General features: G+C 44.5%; 1 protein-coding gene across 3 annotated transcripts in view; it reads left to right on the forward strand.

Moving 5' to 3' along the window:
• The first annotated feature begins 2,235 nt into the window (after nucleotides 1–2,235).
• The window catches only part of WIPF1 (WAS/WASL interacting protein family member 1), a 76,457-nt gene continuing 59,411 nt past the window's right edge, over nucleotides 2,236–19,281 (forward strand). For 2 of the 3 annotated variants that reach the window (XM_054044086.1, XM_054044085.1), the window contains exon 1: nucleotides 2,236–2,432. The gene's annotated coding sequence lies outside the window, so the exon portion shown is untranslated. Of the gene's footprint in view, nucleotides 2,433–15,792; nucleotides 15,871–19,281 lie in introns of those variants that run through there. The other variant, XM_054044087.1, reaches the window with a different exon arrangement.

Below are 19,281 nucleotides of genomic sequence, written 5' to 3' on the forward strand. Positions count from 1 at the left end.
GCTCCTGGAGACAACTGGTCTGATCCAGTCTGGCAATTCCTATGCATTTATGATGGCAGGAAATAAGTTGGCTTGTTCTTGTGACCTGGTTATAGCTGGCTTTCTCCTCTTGAATCTCATGCTCTATTTGACTCCCATGCATGGTGTTACTCGGGTGGAGTCATGAGTGTTGCTGGAAAAGTGTGCTGAACGCTACTTTTCAGCTTATAAGCTTTTTAATTCTTTTTTTATCTGCTCGCCCACTCTCTAATTACTTCTAAGATATACCAGTTTTTCCCAAACTTTTCTCCCCGTATCGCTACCCAAATCCCCTATTTACCCATGAAAGGACACTTTATAAACAAAGAAGATATAAGATGACGTAGGTTGTCTCAAAATGGGCCTGCTATCCCTCTTAACTTCTGATATATAAAAATCTGCAGCCATATATTTAATTACCTCAGAAAATGCCTTAATTATACAATGTGTGGCTGTAAATTCTATGGAATTTTAAAATAACCCCTGGAGTTTGTGGCTGCTGACCCCTGTCATAGGACAAGAGTAATAACTTTTGAACACTGGCCAGATCATGTGATGGGAAGAAAGTTCACTTTTATATTGGCATCTCTATGTCACCTTTATTTAATAAGATCATTTAGAAAATGCCTACCCTCCATTTGCATCCCCGGTCTATATGAGTGCACACTCAGATATAGGCATTACATGTATAGCATTTCCTTCAAACTTCTGTCCCTGATCCATTGCAGGGCACAAGAGGTGCAGGTGCAGTACAGCCTTCAGCAGGTGCCCAACCACCTGCGTTCATACAGGCTCTATAAGAGAACTCCTCTGAGGGGTGTGGTTAATGTTGATAGGGTGTGTGTGTGTGTGTGTGTGTGTGTGTGTGTGTTTTCCCCCTGTGTGATGCCCCAGCCCTGCGCAGACAGCTGGCACGGCAGACCTCAAGTGAACCACCCATGTCTTATGTCTTAGGCTAGGTCTACACTACCTGCCTGAATCGGCGGGTAGAAATCGATCTCTCAGGGATCAGATTATCGCATCTTGTCGGGACGCGACAATCGATCCCCGAATTGACGCTCTTACTCCACCAGCGGAGGTGGGAGTAAGCGCCGTCGACGGGAAGCCGCGGAGGTTGATTTTGCCGCCGTCCTCACAGCAGGGTAAGTCGGCTCCGATAGGTCGAATTCAGCTACGCTATTCGCGTAGCTGAATTTGCGTATCTTAAATGGATCCCCCCCATAGTGAAGACCTGCCCTTAGGCTCTCCTCCTACTACATTCCCCCGCTTTTTGTCATTTTATGGAAAGGATGTTTACCCTTCTTCCCAGAAAGGTATAATGTATCGACTGAAGATGGATACTCTTCCAAAAATTAACTACCCACTTTTTCCCTTGGTCTATAGCAAGGGCACCCCCTTTCATCTGATTTCTTCTTTGTCCAGTTTGTAGACAGCCTTTGGAATGAGACCAGCCACTCATCTGCAAGCAGATTAAGAGTGACGGGCAGGAAGAGTGAACTGCATCTATTTATTATCAATGGGGGATATCTTGTGATGGTGCATGGGTGGCCCTGGGGGCTGAGAGTCACCTGGATACCCCCTACCTCCATTGAGAGAGAATTGCTTGTGTTTAACTGGGTGTCAGCTCCTTGACACCACCAGCCTGTTAGAGCCTAGAGGAGAGAGATTGGGTAATTACCAGCCCCTACAAACGGCCAGTTTAAAAAAAAATAATATATCAATAAAACATTGTGTGTTCAACTGATACCTCTAGAAAGTGTGGTTAGGCAAACTTAAGTTCCACATTTCATTTTAATTGTGGGGAAATGTGGATTTTTATGGGGTTTTGGTGAGAGAAGTTTGTTCTTAATCACAGAAAACTAGCGTCCCTTGCTGATGATACTAAAGACGGGAAGGAAGGACATACAGCTCACGCTGTTTATAATCCAAAACCTAGAACTCTTCCTTTTTAGAAAGATAAGGGGCAGCAGTTTGAAGACAATAACATTTCTCCAGCGGCGCTGAGGCTCGAACGCTATTGCTCGCTCCTTTAGCGCTGGTCCCCAGCTCCTGCCCTTGCAACAACGGGGCTGGGCTTCCCGGGAAGTGGAGCTTGCAAGGAGCCGCTCAGTGCCAAGGGCAGGAGATGGGCATCGGCCCCGCCGGATCGTCACTGGGCTAATGGGCATGTGCAGACACGTCGCACATGCTCATTCGGACCAGCTCCGGAGTCGGGACATGTGCACAAGCAAAGAGGGCTCATTGGGCAGATTCTGCTCTGGCTGCTCCGGGAGCTTTTCCTGCCGCCGCTCACGGGCTCTATACATAGTTTCCCATCCCAACATGCTCCGGTCGCTACAGCGGCTGGCTAAGCGACGAGCGCTGCCCCCCGCGCCCGGGGCATAGGGAGCCCGGCGGGACCCAGGCGGAGTGCGGTAAGGGAAAGGGGGTCCCCTCTCCTGGGGCTGACCCCAGCTGGTGGGGGAGGGGGAGTGTTGTCACTGGGTGGGGCGGGGCGCCTCCCGGGCAGTAAATACATAGCAGCGGCTGGAGCGCGGCGCTGCTGGGCTGCCCGAGGCGGCGGAGGGCTCTGGGGCTTGTCTGAAGCGGCCCTGGGGAGCAGGGGAAGCTGCCGGCTGGGTGCGGGGCTTGGTGGTGCTCAGAGCCGCGCTAATGATCGCTGTCAATCACCCGCCGCCCCAGCGCTGGTCGCCACCGAACGGGCGGGCGTGGTGGGGCAGAGCCTCGCGCCTCTTGCCCCGGCTCCCTTCCCCGGGCCGGGAGCTGCCGCCCGCCCGCCGGCACCGGGGATCCGGAGCGCTCCTAGCTCCCGGGCCGGCCAGGGCGGGCAGCCTGCTGGTGGGGCCCGGAGGCGCAGCCTTCCAGGAAGCGCTTGAGCTGGGCTGCTCGTCCAAAGTTTGCGAGTTGGGGGAAAGGTCCCAGCACCACGCGCCGAGCCGTGTCTGGCGGAGCAGCGGGCTGGGCTGGCCGGGCTCCGAGTCGGGGACTTCCTTGTGAAGGGAGCGAGCGAGAGAAACCGCGCCTGTGTTTGTGCGATGACACTGAAGCTGAATTCTTGCCTATTTCTGTTTTCCAGACCTGTCTGTCTAACCCTTGGATAAGCTCCCTGCATTCTGAAGCAGCTCCCGCTCTTCCCAGCCGTCTCCATAGACTGGGCGCCCTCTAATTACCACCCTTTCTGATTTTCCTTTCCTTGTGCTCTACCTTCTGGACTTCTGTTGATGGGGTATTTTTGGAGGGGCGGCTGGATGGAGAATGGTGGTTGGATTGTCCATTCCATTAGTAAGATATGGGGCCAAGTGCTGCCCTTCCTTAAACGCCATAATTGTGCCTTGCCCTAAGCAGACTTGTCCCAGCTAACATCAGAATGCCTGTTTCTGCCCCTGTAAAGCCGATGCAGCCAGATCAAACTGGAGGAATGGGGTCAGGCCAGGACAAATTAAGCTCCTTCAGCTTGTGACACCAAACTAAGATGCTGCCTCTGTAGATAGTGCAGATTGTAAGAAAAAAGAGGGATGCCCATCTTATGAAGTGCTTTGATCAGCAGTTAAATGGTATATGCTGATATTTTAAATTGTGTAATTAGGCTTCAGAGTTAACACCACATGGAAATGAATGGAGCAGTTCACATCTCTCAGAGCTATTGTTTCAGGCTTGCTTGCTTGCTTTATTTGTTTTTGTAGGCTCAAGCAGAAATCACTAAATCAGTTTACATTCACTTCAGAATCTGAAGCGTTTTTTGCCTTTTGTTTCTGCAACCCATTTGTTTGTGTACAACCAGTTGAGCCAAGATTGGAGCAGAATTTGGCCCTGTGACTTTAGGTGAGACACACTTGTTCAGAATTCCAAAACATGGAACTTCTTGTTATCACTTTTTTTATTTTTAAACGTTGCTTGAGAAGGAGGAATACATCTGGCTAGAGCCAGGCATACAGGAGTGATGTACAAGATTCTCCCATGATGCTCTGCCAAGGTGTCTCTCTCCTGACCTCCTGCCCCCACCCCCTTTCCAAACCTCTCCTCCACAGAGTCTGAAGGTTTTGGAGAGAAGACATTCACCAGGGAGCCAAAGTGACCATCAAACTCCTTTCAGGTGTTGCCTAGATAGGTGGTGGGGTTTTTTTTGTTTTGTTTTGTTTTAATTCATTTCCTCTAGAAATGGAAGGCTATTACTGAGCTGAGGCAAACGACAGCCTGCAGGCCTGCCCCAGCCCACAGCCTTGTTAACCATAGCATATACCATGGCTTATAGTAGAAAGAACACAAACGGATTCTCTGTGCTCTTAACACACATGGGGAAAGAGTATGAAAAGTGGGAGAAACATGGCTGTTCTTATGTGGTCCCACCTGTCTGGCCAGTGGGAACACATGAGAAGAGAGAGCAGGGACAGAAAGACTGAGAGGGTCAGAGGAAAGCTACACAGGAAAAATATTTTTTTTTTACAGAAAACCCTCTAGCAGAAGCATGGTAGGATGGTAGCATAGTACCCTGGTAGGATGGTTGGCTATTTTTGACAGTCTCTGTGGTTATTCTTCTTCCATTCTTTCTGCCTCCAGCTGCTGCTGTTTTTTATCCTGCCAGGACTTTGGGTACATCTACACTACAAGCGTTCCAGTAGCATTGTTGCAGCTACGCTGCTATAGTCCTGTAGTGTAGACACTTGCTACAGCAAGAAGGGGTTGGTCTGTCGCTGTACCCCCTCGAGAGGCAGTAGCTAGGTTGACAGGAGAATTATTCCATCAACCTAGCAGTGCCTATACTGGAGCTTAGGTTAGCTTAACTACATCTCTCAGGGGTGTGAATTTTTCACATGCCTCAGCACGTGGACAGATCAGCCTACATTTTAGATGTAAACCACGCTTTTGTCTCTTCCCCACTTCTCTCTTCTGCTGCTTTTCTGCTCCATGTTATCTTCTTCCCACGGAGTCGATTGGGATGTTGGCCCTTAATGTGTGTCTGTCACTTGCATAGGCCCTTGAGTTACCACTTAAATCACTATGTTGCCCAGTCTCTCTTCCACAATCACTGAAAACAAATGTACTAGGAATATTATGTGACACTCGTTAAAGAAACCGGTTTGGCTGTCTTCTCTTCAGACTGGAAGCTCTCTGGGGCAGGGACTGCGGTCTCTAGTCTATGTTTCATACAATGTCTAGCACAGGAGGGCCTCACTCTTGGATTCAGTTGGCAACTAGCCACTACCATAATAAATTGTCATACCTCAGTTATTCCTTTTCAGATGCGCACTCTCTGTATAGCTAACTTGAAACTAAAGGTGGCAAGAAGCAACAATTCTGCAGATTTTTGTTGTTTGTTTTTTTTGTGTTGCAAATCTTTTCGTAATGCTCTGGATACAGCTTTTTGTTCAATATTTACCATCCCATCTGCCTTGAAATGGGAATTACAAGCACTTAAGTTATCTTGTTGCACTCCAATATTTCTTTAACAACAACAGGGGAGGGAGGGATAGCTCAGTGGTTTGAGCATTGGCCTGCTAAACCCAGGGTTGTGAGTTCAATCCTTGAGGGGGCCATTTAGGGATCTGGGGCAAAATCAGTACTTGGTCCTGCTAGTGAAGGCAGGGGGCTGGACTCGATGACCTTTCAAGGTCCCTTCCAGTTCTAGGAGATAGGATATCCCCATTAATTTAACTTCAGTGTCCTCTACTGAAATATAACTTGTAACTTTCTACAGTAACACACCACTCATTGAATGGCAGCAGATAGCCTTATGTCTCCTGTGGGAATAAAACTCCAAGGGACTATTCTCCCTTTTTCACCCCTGAGGTACGCACACCAGGGTCCCATAACTGCATCTGGACTCTAGCCCTCTTACTTACACAATTGCTTCTGTGCTTAGTGGAGACCCAAAGAAAATCTGAACTGTATTGGAAGCAAGCCTTTACCTGTGGCAGATGTGTGCTCTTCCCTTCCCCACAGCCTCACGTAAGACAAAATAAGACCCCAGATGTAAGATACCAGAGGGGCCAATGACAGGTGGGTGCTATCCTAGCCTCTTTGTGAAGGAGACACTAAGACTGCAACATCTCTCCTTTATTGTCCCTTGCCAATATCTCACTGAAGTTCTTAAGCTACCACGTTGTTACTCTGCTTGTAAAAATTGCCATGCTTTCTTGGAAGCAGAAAAGACTGTACCTTTTGGCTGGTGGTATAGTAGCAGCCCAGAAACAATAATCCATAAGTCTCCCCAAGGAACAGAGCTCTTCCTTAAAGGAGCATACACTATCTCCAAATATATCATAGTGGTGCCATTGCATTGCAACTAAAAATTCACTTCAGTCTTGACTAACTTGCATATCTGAACCTTGGACTTACTGTTTGGAAACAAAGAGAAGATATTGACCAAAAAAAGAAAAGGGGGAGGGGGGCTTGAAAACCTGTCTAAAGAGCTTGTGAAATGGGTAACACACATATCCAAAGCCTAACAGTGAGCTGCTGTGAAATGGTGTACAACTTCCATTCTGAGTAAACGTGGGTGTTCTCCCTACTGATTTCTCTTATTCTTCTTGATAACTTGACACCTCAGGACTAATTTAGACACTTTCTACTTCGTGACTTCATTCCTGCATGTGGTGTAATTTTAATTTTTTAAGCACTGGATCTGGTGTAATATGTATTGTAAAGGGGGAGTGTGATTGTGTCTTGGTTCACAACTGCTCAGTAAGTCTCTGCATTTGAGAGAAATTTCAAATAAGCATTGCTGTTATACGTTGCAAACAAGTCACCTATTTTGGGCAGGGTAGCTTTTATACTTGGCAATAATAAAGGGAAAATACTAGAATTGGCTTTAAATAATAAGTCTTGAAAATATACATTGTATTGCATCAAGCTCATAGCAAAGTGTTCACACTCTTCTATATGATGTTTCTTCTTTCAAAAATGAGCATGAATCATTTGTCAATCAACCATGCAAGTCACTAACTTGCACCAGTTACCAAATAGCCCAGGGAAATGCATTATATAAAGTCAAATTTAACGAAGTTGTCTAGAATGCTGCTTTGTACTGCACATATTGTTGAACAAAAATAATGAAATATTGATGGATTTTTTTTTCCCCAGCGGCCATTCCTCTTGCAATATCAGTTTGATGCTCTGAGCTGTAACATTGACGCTATAGATTAAGGCTGAACATGAGATACGGTTTGGCCACTAGCATGCAGCATGATAAATACAGCATGTGAAATCTGCAGAACTATTACAAGAAAGCAGCAATAAATATTTCTTTTTTTCTGTGTGGAATTATTAGGAAAGTGCGGAGTAGTTCTTGCATGTTTTCTACATCTAGATACTTTTTCCCAAGAAAACATACAATGAAATCAGTGTCTGGACCACAGTATTCCAGTGTTAGCGGTTGGATAATTAAATAATAGAGATGGTCTCAGCAGCATTTAAAGCTAGGAGAATAAAAACCAACTGCTGTTGAGTCTTAAGATTTGAACCTTAAAGGATGCTATAGAGCATTCGACATGAGGGTTTTGCAAGATGAGGAGACTAAAGGCCTGTGGCTATAACGGAATGACACACAAAGGCCTGAAAGAGATGCGCTCTCAGGGCTCAATCCAACTCCCACTGAAGGCTGCCTGCCACTCACTTGGAGGGTGTCAGATTGTATCTGGTAAGAGAGGAGGTTGATACTGTGGGAGCAGGTTAAACCAAATCTGAGAGAGTAATGAAGTTGAGAGTAAAAAGTTTGCCCAGCCCTAGTAGAAGATAAATTGGAAACGCATCAAATAGCTTAACCTGCCTGTTTTGTAAAGTGGATTATTAACATGTGTCAAGTTATGGTGCCTGCCTAGGATGTATTTCAGCATTTGGTTCTAATTACAGATAACTAAAATTTGGATTTAAAACTCCTAATTTTGTAGTTAATTTACCCTCCTGATATAAAAACAAAGATTCCTTTTGGTTTATTTAAGCTGTTTATACAATACTTGCCTTCTTGAATCTTTCCATAGCGTGTATACATTATTCTCCTCCCCTTAGAGCATGTGTCCTTTGAAGACTGCCCACTCCCCACACACTCGTTACATCTTTTTATTTTCGTTTAGTGCCAACTTTAACATACATCTAGCCATAGAGAAAGTACAGGGTATTCTCTGTACAGTGGAAAAGAAAAGAGGCTAAATAAATAGCCAATTGCATACTAGACCTAGGTGCCTTTCTTAGCATTTTTTTCTTCTGCCTGCAAATGCCTTGTTGCACAGGCAACTCTACTTACGCTTTCTGGAAGGGTTGGGGGTCTCTCCTTTCAAATATTTGTGATGAACTTAATGGTGATTAAAGGTGTGAGATTAGGATCACCCTAGAGTGCAAAGTACTCTGACAACAGTATAGGTACAACGTAGGAGTAGCAGAGCAGCCTTCTCCACTAATATACTTCAACCTTGACCTGGAGGGGAGCATTTCTACTCTTGAGAGGGGAGTAAAACTTATGTGCCCATTCAGTCTTTGGCCTCTGTTTGCTGAGACTGCCAATAAGGGACCCAGCTGCCATGTGGAAAGATGGCCACTAGGAACTGGACTGATGGTAGACACTGTACAGACTCCTAGAAAGACAATTCCTACTTCCAAATAGTTTAGACTCCTAAATAGAGAAGACTGCCAATGAGATTTTTTTTTGGGGGGGGGGGGGAAAGGGGGATACAGAAGCACTGAGAGGTGAGGTGATTTTTCCTAAGGTAACACAGCAGGTTTTGTGACAAAGCTGGGAATGCAACCTAGATCTCTAGACTCACAGGCTAGTGCATTATTCACTAAATTACACTACTGCTTCTCAACATAAGGCTATCGCCTCCCACTGCTCAACTATTACAAATCAGTGAACAACAGGGGTTATTGGGGGAGTGGGGAATAGCCTCTCAGTCCACTTTATTGATCTTATTTTGGTTAATCTGTCATGCTCTATTTTTTTAAATGTTTTTAAAAGTCATCCGCAGAATCAGAGTTTAAAACTTGCATTTTAAAAAAAACTCAAGAAATCTTTTTTAATGTAAAAATTGTTTAGAAGTAAACAGAGCAGCATATTCAAGGGAACCATTTGGGAATTAAGCCTGCAGAGTTAACTGTGTCTCTGTTTCAAATTCCAAATGCTGTGAACAAGGGCCCATTCAGCTTTTTGGTTATGTTATGCTGAATTGTATCAAGAAGAGAAAAAGTGAATCATAGAGAGAAGCTTCAACTTAATTTTTATATCTGTTGCTTTTGTTTCAGTAGCTCACTCTTTTTTGAGTGATGAAGCAGGATTTTACTTTCTTTCCTGTTTCACTGGCAAAATTATTTGCCTAGAACGTAACTTGTGCAGGTCATCTGCTAATTGCTAGCATCTGTGAAACTCTACTTGGTTATATAAGCATAGCTAAAAAGTCAGTAAAACCTTGCATCGTTCAGATTTGTCCATTTTATACTCCATAATAAGAGCTTGGCTTTGTGACTAACTTGCAACGTACAGCACAATCTTAAGAGGGCAGAAGTATGAGCTGAAAGCTGTGAAATCCGTTAAGTCACAGAAATAGATATAATAATGTGTCATTTCATTGTCAATACAAGTGTTATAAAGATCAGCCAATGTAGTGTGGTGCTATGTGGTAGAGAGGTCTGTGTCAAGAGTTACTCTGTAGCAACTGAGTCTGCCAAATAAATAAAGCTGATTTGCCGTAAACCAGACTGCAATGATAGTGATAAACCGAAGGGCTTGTGCTCTGAAATGTATCACAGATGAGACACTCAGTGATAGAGCAAGCTGAACTATTCAATCTTTTAGAAAACATGAGTCCTCAAATGGGACACATGTACAGTAGAAATAGTTGACTAGAAAAATATCCCTCCATGTGAGAGATCGTCCAGGGCTCACTGATCCAAGTTAACTTAAAGTCCCAGTGTTTATAATGTTCAATATGTCTGAGATGTCTGTTTACCAACATCAGCCACTAATTACTGATACCTAAGGGAACACAGTCAAGTTGAAATCTAATGAGTCAAAATTTAGTTGTAGATCATGTCCTCTCAGTCTCCCTGCTGACTTGTGTCATACAATCACATTTTCCAGTTTTGTGGTGTTTTTCCCTTTTGCTGGATAACCCCACACAGACAGAGGAGACCATGGAAATGGCTGCATACAAAGTGCAGTCAAATGTACAAAACAACCTGGAAAATATTTTGTTTTTTTTTGTAACAGTCCTCTTAGGTGTTAATTGTAACAATTGAAGGGGAAAGGTTTTCAAAGAAATGTGACTTCAGTTGGGTGTCCCTTTTTAAACCAGAGGTCCTGCACTAATAGCTTAGAACTGTGCTCTGGCTTCACACCCAGATCACTAAATCTTTAGCCTTGTTAAGCCCTATAAAGCCAACAGATCCAGCCACCTGAGATTTTCCCTGTCTAAGGGAATCCCCTGGGTAGCATAGAGCCTTCCTAGTGGCTCCTACACTGCTGCCCTCTATTCACTGATGAAAGGTGTGCTGCTAGGGGCAAGGGACCATGGCTGGGACATTCCTAGACCCTGGCAATCCCCAGCTCCTAGAATGGCCTTTTAGAGCCATGGAAGCTGGATGTAAATTACAGCAGCTTTTTGCCCCCTTCTGGTCTTGTACCAAGTGAAATGTGCATGAGCTGAAGATCTGAGCCAGGGCCTTGGCATCCATAACCTGTTACCAGCTGAATTCAAGATGATACTTTTTCAGCTCCCATTAGAGCAGAGAACAATTCATTCACAGCCATAAATGTGCGGCTTCTAATGAGAACTTCCCATGCGTGCCGGAAGATCCTTCCTTTTTGTGGGTAACCCAACCTGAAATCTAGCAGGTTTCATATCTGGTATCTGCTTTCTTTAATACTTGAGAGAGGTGGGAAAAGAGAATGACCCTCTCTTCTTCCTCCTTTTGCTTAAAAAAAAAACAAAAAAAAACAAAGACTCAACCCCAGCTGAGATGCTTAGAAAAGCTAGTAGAAGTCTGTTGTGAAAATGTATTTTCTGACCAAATTTACTGGACTGACTAGTATTTGACCTCTATGGACAATGTCAACAATTAAATATTTAGCTCTTGTCATTTTCAAATCACTTTACAAACCTTTACTAATCCTCTCAACTTGAGCATTGTGATCACTATCATTTTGGCATCCTGACAGCCACATTGCACAAGCAACATTAATGCTGGTATTTCCTTACTTTTCTGAATGCTTGACGTTGTGACCTGAATGTTCTTCTAATGTAGTTGTTTGGATCTAATTTCCTGCGGTGTTTGCCTTTTTTTAAAAAAAAAACTGGAAAAAGGTTGTGTGGAACATATTGATTCTCATATGCTTCACCTTTAGATCCATCAACTTCCGCCACTTGAATTAACAGAGTAACTGATAACAGTAGTAGGTTCTCATCCTCATTGTGGGTAGCCGCTAGAGGGAGATGATACAGGCTACTTTTTTTCTTGGCGGGTTTCACAGATAGTTGCTGACAGCAGATGAATGATGGGACTCAGGAATCCTGGGTTCTATTCATACTTCCGAGAGGGTAGTGTATCTAGTGGTTACTGACCCTATTGACCCCCCTAGCCCTCCCCGACTCCAGTCCATGTCCCCCTTTCTCCCAGTCCTCCACCTCATCCTTCTGTATTCCAGCTGCCTCCTCCTGTTCCACAGTGCTTGGGCACCAGCACGGGGAGCTTTGAGGCATGGGAGAGATAGTCTTCCTGCTCTCAGTCCCTGTGTCTGGCACCATAGTGACCCCTGGCAATTGCAGGGGAAAGTGTCTCTCAGTCCCTGCAGTCCTGGGCTGGAGCATGTTCAGTGCAGACTGAATCTTCAGCCACCAAACTCTGTCAAGTCTCTCCTGAGCATAATTTGGCCAAATTTGGGCTGATTTGCACAGGGATAGCAAAAGCACATCCCTGACATTAGGGTGGATTCTCCCTTCCAAATTTCAAGCCGTTGTTCCAAAGCATGGAAGGGCTAGAATCTCTCAGTGAAACGATGGTAAGAGTATTTTAACATGGGCTAAACAATGTATTTTTCTCAGAACTAGGTCAAGAAAATGGCTGAATGACTTTGGATGAACTATTTCTTTAAAAAAAATCATCCTGAGGCAGTCACCCAGCATGGAAAATTTCAACCCAAATAATAGTTTGTCTTCAGTTGCTTATAACTTGGCCAGGGTCTTATAATGGGAAGTGTCAGGCAACCTTAACCATGGGCATCACTACCTGTACTACCTATTGCAAAACATTTTAAATGACGTGGAACCATAGAGCTGGGCAAATAGCTTGTCTATAACTCCATGTTCTTATTGCTGTTCTACTCATGCTCCCTCTCTGTTTCTTACACTCACTTGTTAAAAATAATTTAAGACAAGATACAACATCTGTGGGACAGGAGCTGTGTTTGTACAATAAGGCTCTGATCAAGAAGCTCCCTAAAAGCAGGGGGGTCCACTACTGCCTGGACTGTGGCCCTGCACCCTGCTCTGCCTCTTCCCCCAAGGCCCCACCTGCACTCGTCACTGCCCTGTTCCGCCTGTTCCCCTGAGGCCCTGCTCGCTTCTCTCTGCCCCACTCCCCCCCGATTGCACACCCTTAAGGCAAGGAAAAAGTGGGCCCCCTGGTTGTCGCACCCCTGCTCTGATCCTAATTGGAGCTATGGTAATTCAAATAGTATTACCCTAGTGAGGAAGGTATAAAAGTATTCCTCTTTTGATCTTACAGATAGTGAAATCAAGGGAGAGAGGTGAGGTGACACACTCCAAGGCCTCAGAGAGAGTGCACATTAGAACCTGGTCTAGAACTCTGTAGCTCTTAGCTTCTGTTACTAGAAGCTACAGAGTTTGGCCTCAGAGTTTTAATATATTTGCTAAAACAAACATGTAGCTGTGCCAAACAATTGCTGAAATTGTACATAACACCATAAAAGAAAATGGACCACTCCCAGCATTTTGCTTCTCTAAGAAGAAGCAACAAACCACATTGCAATAGCCCTCCCGAGGACCCTGCTTCTGTGTTCTCAAATCAAAGCTCTGTGTTTTGTTCTAAACAGGTGACTCTGGGTGGAAAATAGAGGAGTTATTTTTGTTTCATAGCAAAATGTATTTTAGAAGTTCTTTGGATGGGCTGGATTGGCATTCTAGTGGCATCACAACATATTCTCCTGTGGAGAGCCAAGTTGTGAGTCACTTTCATTTTGGGGAGCATGTCAGGTATCCAGGAGCAGCGTGGATGGGCTCTGAAGAGTGCTGATTTAGTCCTTCTTTGCTATAAAAGTGGGACTGATGTGAGGGAAGTAACTCAAGGGAAGAAAATGAAGGGGATCTTTGAGGTTTCAAGACGGGTTTGGAGGAACCCCTAAAAGAGGTAATTTAATTGAAACAGGGAGTGTAAGTTTTTTTGTTTTGTTTTTGTTTTTTTAATGTTTGTCTCTCTTTCAAATTCCCCACCAGGGTGCATTTCAAAGTGAAGAATATAAGACCACATGCTTCCTTGAACCCCCTGAGACACCTAAAGTAGATAAAATGGGGTCAGAGCAATAACTATTAACCAGGACACTTCTAGGTAGAGCCCACCCACCACTCCCAATCAGAACCCTGCATAATCAGGCCCTTTGAGATTTGACATGGCCTCTCTTTAGTTAGCATGTCCTGGATCTGAGTGTCTATGTATTCTGACTAAAGTGAAGAGGAAGACAAACTACCCCACTGTTATGGGGAACTAGAATGTGAAGTGTTCCATGACTGACAAACAGCACAAGATGACTGAAAAAGTTCCTTTTTTATTAATCTAAAATGAGAAATTGCATGGTAGAACATCCGCGTTCTCACAAGTGCATTGCAGGATAAAAAGCTGCTGTTGCGTGTCAATGTGAAGGCATGTTGGAGCCCAGACTAGAATATTGTAGGCCAATTCACAATATCTTGATAACAAATTCTCTGAGGAGAGGCAATGGTGATTTGAATTGCTTACAGTAGGAGTGGTGCAAGACCACTCCATTCTTAGCCAAAAACCAAGTTGTTTCAGTTTAAGATCTCCCTTCAGTGTCAAGAGCGTGGCCGTTAGAGACCACAAATTATGGTAATGATACTCTGTAGTTCTATAATGTAGCTCCTTACAACTTCAAAGTGCTACACAAACACTAACTTACTGGTTTTGCATCCATTTCAGACCCTCCACCGTGAGGCATGAAGGGAGGGAAATATGAGTAAAATGGGGAGGGAAAGCCCTGAAAGGGAGGAGAGCAAAAAACCAACCCCCTGGTGTGTTTTCCCCCACCACCACCACACACACATGCATACAATTTGTGGATGCCCCCAAATGCCAGTTGTGGGTGGTGCTGGCTCTCTGGCTTGGTAGGGCCAAGGAGAAGCCATTCACTGCAGCATAATCCCTTCTGAAACAGGCAGATGCACCTATGGCAACACTGGCTGGAGTGAATACTGGTAGGTGTGGCACTAACTCCTGTTCCACTCTGTCCCCTACCCATGGAGAGGCAGTATGGAAAAGGTGCTGCAGGGAGACAACGGCAGCAGGATAGGCCCAAGCAAGGCTGTCCCTGCCCCTGCAGAGCCTTTGGGTTTGGAGACTCTTTCCTTTGGGCTGTTCTACAACACACACATCCTCACCTGAGGGATCTGGGGAGCCTGCCTGCTACTACACCCCTTCAGTGGAAAGAGCGTAGTCTCCCTAGGTGCCCGGCCAACTCTGCTGGCTGATGTATTGGGGGACCATGGCCCTACCTGCTTCGGGGAGCCTGGTAGTGCAGGGACAGGGACTGTATGCAACTGCTGCACAGCGTGAAAGGGGAAGAGGCTTTGTACTTTACCCTAACCATCTTCATGCATGGGGCAAGCACAGTAAATCCTGTCCTATATGCCTTGCCATTAGTGGTTATGATCTGGTCCCATCTGTCTCTAGAAAATTCTTAGGGAATAAAAGCGCTTGTAATCATTTTCTTTTTAAAAAATTTCACTCCCTGAAGAGATGAGCAGGATGAGTTTGGGGGTTTTTTTCCCCCTAAAGCTCATGTGCATCCTTTATTGTAGAGTGTTTGGAATGTAGTTCTGATAAGGCTGTTCTGTTCTGCTATGCTGGTGGGGTGGATACGCTGATGTTCCTTGTGTTTGATGCAGTAGCCCCTATGTTCTCAATCCTCTAGTCCTTTTGCATGTAAAATTCCCATGGAATTCCCTCTGACCTCCCTGCACACAATGACTGGAGGGTCAGGTCCTGCATCCTTCATTTCTTAAATGGTACTTGATTCTTCGTGCCACAGTAGCCTTCCATATAAAACACATCAGTGCTGATTCCCAGAAGTTTGTGTTGCTAAGGGATTATGTATGGCATAATGCCAGCTATACAATTAGAGGACCTTTGTTGTTGAAAGCATAGTTTTACAGGGGGTAATATTTGATTTGGGAGTATCAGACACAAATAGGCAGTCAAGAATCTTCAAAACTAGTATTCACGATGGCAATCCAAGTTTAAAAAACTTCTACATGGGACTTTTGCTTAATTGGGAGAATAACTTTGGACAATTACTAAACATCAGAGTTAGCATAAGTTATGAACATATCAGAAGTAAGCTTGGTAGAATTCAGTTTTATTTCTTTTTTGTGACTTCAGCAGTTAATATTGATGATTTCTATCAATTTTAATATTTTTTCCCCCAATTTTCCAGCCAGGGCTGCCTACTACTCTCTAGCACCAGGGACACTGGATCTTTGCAGGCCTAAAGTATGGGGAAGGCTGTGGCCCTGGTGGGCAGAGCAGAGACCCCTGGCCAGGACTGGGAGGAGGAGGACAAACTCCTGGACACGGGGAAGGCCATTCCGCTGCTGAATAGTTCCTGCCAGGGGACAGCTTGTGAGTGAGTGGGGCCGTGGCAGTGGGGCTGCAAAGGGGTCTCTGCGTGGCCCCAGAGCTGGGATACTGTATTCCTGTGGGCGTGTGCTACGCTCAAGGACTGCTGTGAATGGATATTGTTTTCATGTATTTCTGTATGTCCGGTGAAATCGACATTGACCAACGATTACCAACTTAAATTGAATGTGCCAAGCCTACATGTAACTCTGTAGCTATAAACATACTGTCTAACAGCTGGTTTAGCTCAGTCCTCTGCTGGTAATAACAGGGAAATGGATGAAGTAACATTGTAATCTCCGGTAGCATGTGGTAATGTTTGGAAGCATGCCCACAATACCTACAGTGTACCTGCCAGTCAGTCCATAAGAGGCATGGGTACGGTGCTCTTTGCCTCAAGGAATCTGACCCATAGAAAACTCAAACAATGGGGGAGAGAGGGTTGGCACAGGAAGAACCTCCATAAAAACTACTGAGAGTCTTGCACCTCAGTGCCCTTCCCACTCCCGGGGCACCCTAACTTGTAAAGGAGAGGGGAGGTTTAGCACTATCGCTTGGCTGATAGTCTATTCTCTATGCTCTGGGTTTACAAGTATAGTACAGCTCTAACTTAGTTTAAGCTGAGTTTTGGAAATTGGATTGTAGTATATTTTACTCTATAAGTAATAACCTAACAGAAGTCTTCAGACAGCCTACCTTCAAAATATCCAGTGATAAGGGTCCTCACTACCCCAAGATAACATTGTTAGTGCATATATCCATCTGCTCAAGAAGCACAAATTCAATATTTCCCTTCTCCACTGAGGATCTAACCTTCTACTGTTTATTTTTTTATCTTTGAATAATCAGATGCTTACTGCCTTTTACACTTGGCTGCGTTCTTTCACGGAACTCCTGCTGACTTGACATTGGTGCCAGATTGCTTGAAGCCAGAACACCAGATGGCTGCCTTATCTTTCACTCTTAGGCTGCATTTTCAAGGGCTCCTCCTGCTTGCCAAATTCAGTATGGAGTCCAGTCTATACAACCCGCTACAGCCCCGTCTATTGTGGGTAACAGTTTCCTTCTAATGAACAGTTTCCTTCTATTTATATAATGGATAAAATTCCACACACTTCTCTGTTAAGGTAGAGAGGTGGTCCCCTAAAACTTTTCAGGTTTAATTCCTCTAAAAATTGGTTGAAAGGGGGGATTTGGAGCCAGGCACTGATAATGGGCAATGAGCCTTTCACTTCTAGATTAGATGTTTGAATCTCAGCCAGGTTGGTCGTAACTGAACATCATTGCCATATAATGGCTTTTGGATGGTCTACATGAAATGAGAGACAAAGTGGGTGAGCTCTTATCTCTTGTTGGACCAACTTCTGTTTGGTGAGAGAATGAGTGAGTTGTCTCGCATCTCTTTCTAGTGGGACAGGTGTCCGCCTCAGAAGAGATGCTAGCTAGCTTTCATGTTGAAAGGCATGAGGTGGTCAAGGACTCAATCAGCATAAGCCTAAACTGCTCCCTCAGCCCAAGCAAGCGTCCATTTCAGGACAAGGCACGTGCACACTGGGCATGGTGATCTGAGGAAACTTGCATGCATGCTGCCTGTGCTACCTCCCTAGGGTTTAAGTGGGATTTCAGTGATGTATAGGCCTTGAGCCTGCCCTCTGTATGTGCCCTCTCTGATTAAAATGGAGCACATCAGTCTCCAAGGCTAATTAATAGGAATATATATATTTTTTAAAGCTAGTGGAAACAGACTGATCTTGCATTCCTCACTCGGCTAAAGCTCCTATTTGTGTGAAATTGCTGGTAGTTTTACCTAAGAAAGGAACAGCAGATGCTATCCATAACTCATCAGAGGTGCAAGTCACTATTTTAGTAGCAGACTGTCACACTGAGAGACACATACACTGCAGTCTGAGGTGTGATTTGCAGCTCAGGTAGACATATCCACAGCTGCAGATATTAGGAAAGATACGGTGGTGTGGGTTTTAGCTCAGGCTGTACAAGTATGCCAGGGACCCTGGGTACCTATTCGCATTTTGTTGAAGCCTGCGCTGCCACATCTACACTACAATTTTTAGACATGCTAGTGTAAGTGTGTTTACAGTGTAAACGTCCTCTCTTGTTCCCACTGGTGATAGCACTAGTAGGAATATGTGTGTGTGTGTGTGTGAGAGAGAGAGAGAGAGAGAGACTCACCCAAGTTCCAAATTCAGGCAGGGTTCAGATGGAAGCAAATTCATAGGCCAGTGTCCTCTTCCTCAACCACTGTTGCCACCTCCTCACTTCTCTTGAGGGGCACAGTGACTCCATGAACCAGGTCGCAACACCCATAATGGGCAGCTAGGCCCATCCCAGTGGCAGAGAAGCTGCTGCCGTGGCGTAAGTTTGCTCTCCACTGCTCCCTTCACCCCAGGCCTGAGACCCACCTAGAACCTTCCTGTGCCCCACTAGTGGGTCACAATCCTTTTCTTGGGAAACACTGTGCTAGATGATCAGTAATATCCCTTCTGGCCTTAAAAGCTCTGCCTCTGTGAAAGTTACAGTAGCTCACAAATTCTAAGGGCATGTATGGGGGAGAATGTATACAACTTTGTTAATGTATATTTTTAAAGTTTAAAAAAAAAAAACTGGCCTAAAGTGAATATAAAATATTTTGTGATTCAAGAATTTGGAACAGGGAACTATGTTAATCTGTTCTAGCTGAATGGTGGGTCTCATCTGAGGTCAATGGGAGTTCTGATTTTGTAAGGAATGCTGCATTCAAGTATGCAAGCTACAGAAACTTTTGAGATCACATCATATCATTTCTGGTATGAACAATCTTTAGAACTCGTAATGGCTGCTAATAAGGAATTGCTGCTGCTGCACTAAACTTCTTCCTTTTACCACCACCATCACCACAATCTAAAGGCAATGTAGTCAAAAGTATAAGTAGCTAGCAGACATGTCACTAGCAACCCAGTATTCTAGAAAAATGTTGAAGGGATTCCACGCTAATGCTTCCCAGAAGGTGAGTATGGGACAAATTCTGATTTCACTTCCAAAGGTTTTATACTAGTAACTACAATGAAGTCAATGTAGTTAGACCCCTGATTTGCATTGGAATAAATGAGAGAAGTGTGAGGCCCTATATTTCTCTGTAGTAAACGTGGCCAATTTTTCGGGGGGAGAAAATGATCAGAAATATATATATATATTTTTTTTTAATGCTGGTGGGTCACTAACTCCCAGTCTTTTGGATCATATCTTACTCTCTATTAAAGTGGAGAGTACTGTATTCAGAAATGCTACAGTCTTAGAAATCAAATACTATGTGGATATGAACAGCCACCAATTCAGTTCATCATAACAGAAGTCCTTTGTTTGATTCTTGAGATTAGACTAAAATTCTGAGTCCTCTAATCCAACATAGGATTTCCA

This window comes from Malaclemys terrapin, chromosome 11 (assembly GCF_027887155.1).
Source record: "Malaclemys terrapin pileata isolate rMalTer1 chromosome 11, rMalTer1.hap1, whole genome shotgun sequence".
Classification (NCBI taxonomy): domain Eukaryota; kingdom Metazoa; phylum Chordata; order Testudines; family Emydidae; genus Malaclemys; species Malaclemys terrapin.